The 7,104-nt window shown below is 41.5% G+C and overlaps 1 non-coding gene across 1 annotated transcript; it reads right to left on the bottom strand.

Annotated features, from left to right (window-relative positions):
- Positions 1–6,108: 6,108 nt before the first annotated feature.
- LOC116076595 lies at positions 6,109–6,171 on the bottom strand. The gene has a single exon (XR_004113001.1). It is a non-coding gene; the product is annotated as a U7 small nuclear RNA (small nuclear RNA).
- Positions 6,172–7,104: the final 933 nt, after the last annotated feature.

Genomic DNA, 7,104 nt, shown 5'->3' with positions numbered 1-7,104 from the left:
CTAGGGGTTACACAACCTGAGACATTCCAGGCCCATAGGAAAATTCTTTCTGATTTATTGCTATTGTGTGCTCCAGGGACACTCTGATACCACTACCCAGAAGAAAAAGAAATAAATCAAAAGTCATCTGGTCTGAACACTTCTGAGGGTAAGTTTGATCTATTGGAGGCACTATCTAGTTAGGGCACAAGAGGAAAGGTAAAACATAAAGTAGATCCTGTGTCCAGGATCTATATTGAGACATCAGACTCTCTTGGTCTGTTTGGGTGTATGAATGTGTGGTGGCCACACATGGTTGTCCATGTGTTCTCCCTGTATGACTATGTCTTCTTATGTGTCTCTATGTTTCTATCAGTTCAGTTGGTTGGAGAAACGGCTAAAATGGAAGGGGGAATAAGCTGTTGTGAAACAGCAGGTACTGCTGTTCCCAAGATGGGGAATCACAGACCATGCTGGGCTGCCGACCTGTGCATTGGCACCTGTCTTATGGCAGCAACAGTTGGCCACGATGTTGGTATCTGGCTGATGCTGTAGCTATGACTACACTAGTGGTTGGAGTGGCAGTGACAGCCACTGGTTTTCCTTTAAGAACCAATGGCTTTCTACAATGCAAGATCCCCTTTTTAACTTAAGATTTATGACTTCTTCTTGGAGATCTGAATTCAGGCTAGATTGACCAGGGAAACCCAAAACTTTGGCATTTCACCCAGCCCCTCTATGAGGAGAAGGAAATAGTTCCCCAAGCCATGTGTGCCCTACTCCCCACAGCCCTTCCCCCTATACTGGTTCCTTCCCTGCCTATTCACAGCAGCTACTTAGGCTCAGAGAAGGGGAAAATAGTTACCCAGTGGCCCCCAGAGGAAGAGTAGATGTTCAATTCCTGTTTTATTTATGGTTTATGTGCCCTTCTCTATCAGCGACTATATAATTGGAAGACCCCAAACCCTCCCTTTTTTGGAGAAGCCACAGGCCTTTTTCAGACTGTTTGAAACTATTTAAGTTATAAGAGTTTGCTGGAGGTTTCTTTACCTAACATTATTGTGAAGATTAAGAGTGGTAGTCAGAAAACCTACCAATTTATTCATGATCAAGACCTGATGTACAGCCCACTGGGTTTCTGGAAGGGATCTATGAAGGAGATCAGGTATTTACTCCTATAGACCCAGATGGCCCCTCAAACCAGTGAGCCACTAATATTGCTTTTACCAGGCAGTTGGCCCCAGGCATAAGTAGAAAGCTCCAGAAATTAGAGGGATTTGAAGAGATGAATAGGTATCAACTTTGGGAAATTGCTCAGAAAGCTTACAACAGCCAAGATTCAGAGGAGGAAAAAAAGGAAAGAAAATTTCCTGTGTGCTGATAGACATTGTAGGGAAATAGACAAGAGAGAAAAAATGGGAAATAGACCAGGAGAAAGGGTTCAAAAGTCATTGACATTGTTTATGAAGTCATGAGGACTGATCTGCTGAAATTTAGACAAAAATAGCTACAAAGTACCCTGCTCTAGAATGTTGATGGCCTCCTCATAGCTTCAACCACTGGAGGACCAGTTTGTTCATGATGGAATCAGGAATGCAAAAGCATTGATGGTGACCTGAGATAAGATTATCTGAGCACGATCTTTAAGCAAGGGAACATCAACCCAATAGGCTGAGATTTTAGCTTTAACTCAAGCATTCCACTGGGAGAAAGATAAGGCTTTTGTCACATAAGTGTAAATGATAGTCAACATGCTTTTGACACAGCCCATGCCCCTGGTGGTGTACATGAGGAAAGAGAATTGCTAACCTCAACAGGAAATGAAATTAAAAGTAGAGAAGAAATGTTAGCCCTATTGAAAGCTATCTGGTTACCCAAAAGAGTGACCATTTGTGCCCTTTCCCTTTCTCTCTAAAGACTGTTGTCCACCAGCTGGAGGAGAAAAGTGAGGCAGAGGTAGATAGCCATGAGAATGGATGGAATGAACTCTGGAGATTTTTGCAATGAGATGAGACTACTTTATTTTTTAGGCATATGGTATATAAGGGCTTTTCTAGGGGTGCGAGTGCAAAAAAATAATTGGTCATAGCATTAAGCAAGGGCTGATTATATTGGTATAATATAGCACCTAATTTTCATGTGGGCAAGAAGCCAGAGTGGGATGTGTATGCTGAATTATGCAGCCTTGCAGAGAGAGCTCTGTACAAGGTCACTTTTCAGACAAGGCCAGGCATCTGTGTTCAGGGATACTCTCCAGACAAAGACAGGCAGATACAGGAAAGCCCCACTGAGAAACAGAATCCCTCATTTTTCACTGAGCACAGAAAGCCATCCAGTTATGGGGACTGTTACTTTAATAGCAATGTTCCCCAACAGCCATTGTCTGTTGAAACGGACACCAAATGAAGATTACCCAGAAGCTAGACACAATAGAACAGCTGAATTGGGCATCTGGTGAGTGGCTCAACAATGAGTGAGTGGAGCCTCTCCAAGTCTTGGGGCCACTGCTTACTAGAATGCCAAGAACATACCCCAGGAAAGATTGACTGGATGAAACAAAAATTGGCCACATGGGATAAACAAAGATATTAGATGCTGCCAGAGAGTATAGGGTCTGGGAAGGAGACTGGTTCTGAATTTCTACCAAGCCACCCTGGGAACCACAAAACTCCATAGATCCAGGTATTGTGTTCTAAATTTGGAAAGCCTGATCAAAGACACTGATTTTAGATGTGCTACGTGTATTCATGTAAACCCCACAGTAGGAAGAAAGATCCTACAAGTGAGATAGGCTCAAGGAAATGGGCTTTGGGGACATTTTTGATATCTGGCCTATTGTTTTTGGCCATAAAGATTCCTTGGTGTTTCTTTTCAGGATGAGTGGAGGCCTACTCCACCCAAACAGAGTCTTCTCTAACAGTTACTAAGAAGTTTCTTCATGAAATAATTCCTAGGTTTTGGCTGCCCTTAGCTTTGTGATCTAACAATGGTCTGGCCTTTATAACCAAGGTATCTCAATTCTGGCAAAGGTATTAGATATTAATTAGAAATCACATTGTGAATATAGGCCACAGAACCAAGGTCAGGTAGAAAGGAAGAATAGAACTCTTAAGAAGTATCTGACCAAACTGGTCCTGGAAACTGGTAGAAAAAAAAAAAGTGCTAACCTTCTTCTCTTTTCCCTGCTCAGCACCCAAGGTACTTTATATTGGGATGTGCTTCCTTGTTGAAATTGTGTTTGGGAGACTGCCTCTGTCCCCAGGCAAAAATGCCTAATTACACCCTTATTATGTCCTTGCTAGATTTGCAATAAAGCTTGCCAGGGCATTGACAAGACTGTGAAGGAAATCCTGTCATCTCACACCTCAAAACCCACCCCACCATTTTCAGCCAGGAGATTTGGTCTGGATAAAGAAGGCCCCCTAGTAGACCCTGGAACTTCTCTGGAAGAGTTGCTACCCAGTTATTCTAAACTCCCCATCTGCTATCAAAGTAGCTGGTATCTATCTTCCTTTGGATCGAGAAAGGGCCATTAAGGACAAACAGACCATCACTTGGACCTTAGACCCCTTAAAGATAAGACTGTCTAGAGTCTACTAATCTGAGATACACAATCCCTATCAGCTCCAAACCTGGACATAGGAATTCAGAAAAACTGAGGATGGGAAACTATCTCTTGGGAAGGTCTCTGCTCTCCTATGTCCCTTCCAGGATCTAGGAGATGGATAGGGTCAGTAAATCAGGTTGTGGAGAAGACTGGCTAGATCAAGGCCTTCCAGGATTGCAGTTTTATGCATGCCCTGGCAGGATTGTCTTGCCAAGGACAAGGTACTTATATTATTTCCTCAAATAACATGACCTGTTTATATTAATAGTTTGACTAAATGTGCCTCCTCTGACTCCCTGGGAAGTCATATCACCACTTTATATACATCAGTTCTTATCCCCAAAGGTATGCACCTATAATGGAGTAAAAGGGATAGCTCATATTGGCTTTGACTTAATGTTAACAAAAGGCAAACAGGTTCCAACTCTTATCCTGATTCCAGTAGGGTCAGGTATAATCAGTGTGACTGCCTCAGTACCTGAGCCTTGATTGCTAGAATCCACAACTTAAGCAAAGGCAGTTCCCAAACAGATTTAGACTCTGGCTATTTGAAGAATTTTATTTCTATGCTGGAGAGCCACGTTGACTTCCTCATAGAGGTAGTCCTACAGAATTAAAGGAGGCTGGACCCATTTTTATGAAACAGCGTGAACTTTGCATGGTTTTAGGAGAAACTTGCTGTTTCTATGACAACCTATCAGTGGTAATTAGGGAAAACCTTGCCACAGTCAGAGAAAACCTCAAGTAAGGAAAAGAAAGTAGACCCAGATTAGATAATTGGTATCAGTCTCTGTTTAGCAGTAACCTTATTGTCAGCATTAGCTGGAGTGTTGATTCTTATTCTGATTGGGCTAAAGGTGGGCCCTGAATCCTCAGCTGCATGCCAACCACATCAATAAAAGAGTAAACTCAGTTAAGCTACTTGTCCTTAGGACAAACTATACTCTCCTAGAACAGGATGTGCTAACAATCTGACTGATGCTCATAGAACTAGTAGGGAATGACAAGGCAAGACCATGCAGAGGCTCCTCCATCTTGAGTTCTTGCTGAGGCCATTTTAGGTTTAATTAGAATTTGATCTTCCTGATGGGGAATCCCATGAAAAATTACCCAAGTTTATTCTAGAAATAAGGTCAAAATGCCCCAGCTAACTGACATTACCTTCTGTTAAACTGCTTGTTTATGAAACAGCTCCCCCCCCAACCCCCTATGCCCAGCTATTGAGTGAGACACCAGAATGTGGCTCTTTCCTTTAAAAGCTCCTTGTTTTAAATGTTCAAGGCTATACTTGGGACCCAAGTATCTGAGTATAGTCCAAGCTGGCTGGAATAAAAAATATCAGTTGACTATAAACTGTCTGAGTGGCCATCTCTTGTGGGCTCTCCATAGCAAAGGGAAAGAAAGAACAAAACATGGATAATAGTGTGTTAGTTCCTGAGTTCCTTGGTAATAGAGGTAATACATGTTAGTTTTCTTACAGCCCACTAACAGATAGTCTATAAGGGGAATAACGGATGTAGCAAAATATATAGAATACTATACTGTTTTTTCTGCCATTCAACAGTAGCCTGTAATATTGCTATTGTTATTAATATTACCCCACAGATGGGTATCTGTGAGATACAAACTTTCCTCAGGTCACACAGCTTGTGAGGCACAGAGCAAGGTCAACATTGTAGATCTTTAAAGCTGTATTTCATAAAGAAGAAAGATCTTTGAATCTCCACCTAGAGCTCCTTCTCCTACATTCATATAGTGTAAATTTCTTTATACTTCTTCCTGAAGTAGAGTGAATATGTCTTTCGCTATTGTTTAGAAAAATCAACAAATGGAAAATCTTTCTTTTTCTTACATTTATATCCATGTGGTTTGCATGTGTTTGTATATGTGTTCACATGTATGTAGGCACACCTGTGTGTATGTGTTAATGTGTATGTATGAATGTGTGTGTGTATGTGTGTGTGTGTGTGTGTGTGTGTGTGTGTGTGTGAAAGAGAGAGACAGTGACACATACACACATAGAGACAGAAGGGGAGAGGGGTAGAGAGGTAGAGCGGGAGAGAGAGAGAGGAGAGAGAGAGAGAGAGAGAGAGAGAGAGAGAGAGAGAGAGAGAGAGAGAGAGAGAGAGAGAGAGAGAGAGAGAGAGAGATGAGGCCTAAAGTTAATGATGCCAGGTATCTTCCTAATTGCTCTCCAATTTTCTACTTTACTTATTGCAGTACTGAGGACCAGCCTCAGCTTAAGGGTCCTGAGGAAGGGATGTTTGGGAGTGACAGAAGAAACAACTCAAAGTCAATGATGGTTTTCAAGCTGACGGGTCTGTAATGTGCTCAAGATATCTCTGCAGACAGCTCTGTAGATAGCTCTTGACTCTACAGTCTGCTGGAGATAGCTATCTGCTTGAGACAGCTTTCTGCTCATCAGCTCTCTCTGCATGAGATAAATCTCAGGATTTCCAACCAAAGTCAGAAAACATGCTAGAAAAGTTCTAAGAGAGTTGTGTTACCTCTCTAAATAGCCTATTGGTTTTTCTGATCAAAGTCAGAAAACCTAACAGAAAAATTCTAAAAGAGTTATGTTGCTTCTTCAAGCAGCTCTTTCTAGTTAGCTCTCTCTAGGTAGCTCAGCTCTTGCAGACCAAAGCCCAGTCTTTTATTTCCATATCAATTCAGTCATTTACTCCAGGTTCTCTTTTGAGTAACCTGGAGTAAAAGATCAGCATTTTATAACCATATCTTCTTGACTCTTAGAAAAAGACAGCAAGTATATATTTTTAAACATAGCAAATAAACTCTGATCTGCCTGTCTTACATCACAAACAATAAGCTAGCTGGGTAGGATCCCACCCTGAGACTTCTATTCCTACCACACCTGGACCTAAACTCGCTCTGTCCAAGGCTGACCTTGAACTCAGAAATTTGCCTGCTTTTGTAAGCACAAACAAATAAGTTTAGTTGGGTAGGATCTTGCCCTAACATCAATACTCCCTAAATTTTTTCATTTCCTTCCTTAATATCTTTCTGACAAGTTGGCTTATTAGTATAGCTGCCTTTGTTCTGTAAGGTCCATGAGACCCCTCATTCAATTCATATTGCATTCTTATATTTTTATATAGTAGAGAAACCCTGTAAAGGACAGCTCTTACACTGATTTGTATATTCTTGAACTCATGTTTTCAGAGTTCTTTCCCACAGTCTTAAGGGCTGCTGTGTCAAACCATCCCTTCTGCAGCCATGCAAGACTTGGCAAGACAGGGTCTCTCAACAGAACCCAGAGTTTACAAATGGTTTGGTCTATAGCTAGATTACCCTGGGATCCCCTGTCTCTACCTATTGAGTATGAGGATTACAAGCCTATTATGTGTCTATTATGTGGGTTCTACATCTCCAAACTGTAGTCCTCATACTTGGAAGACAAGTAGTTTATCTGTCCAGCCATGTCCCAGACTGAACAATCTATCTACATACATTTGATCTTTCTTTTATCTGAACTCTACATTCAAATGAAAAGCAATTGA

Source organism: Mastomys coucha, unplaced genomic scaffold, assembly GCF_008632895.1.
Source record: "Mastomys coucha isolate ucsf_1 unplaced genomic scaffold, UCSF_Mcou_1 pScaffold4, whole genome shotgun sequence".
Taxonomy (NCBI): Eukaryota; Metazoa; Chordata; class Mammalia; order Rodentia; family Muridae; genus Mastomys; species Mastomys coucha.
The sequence above is the reverse complement of the archived record's forward strand: the minus strand, read 5'-3'. Positions and strand labels throughout refer to the sequence as shown.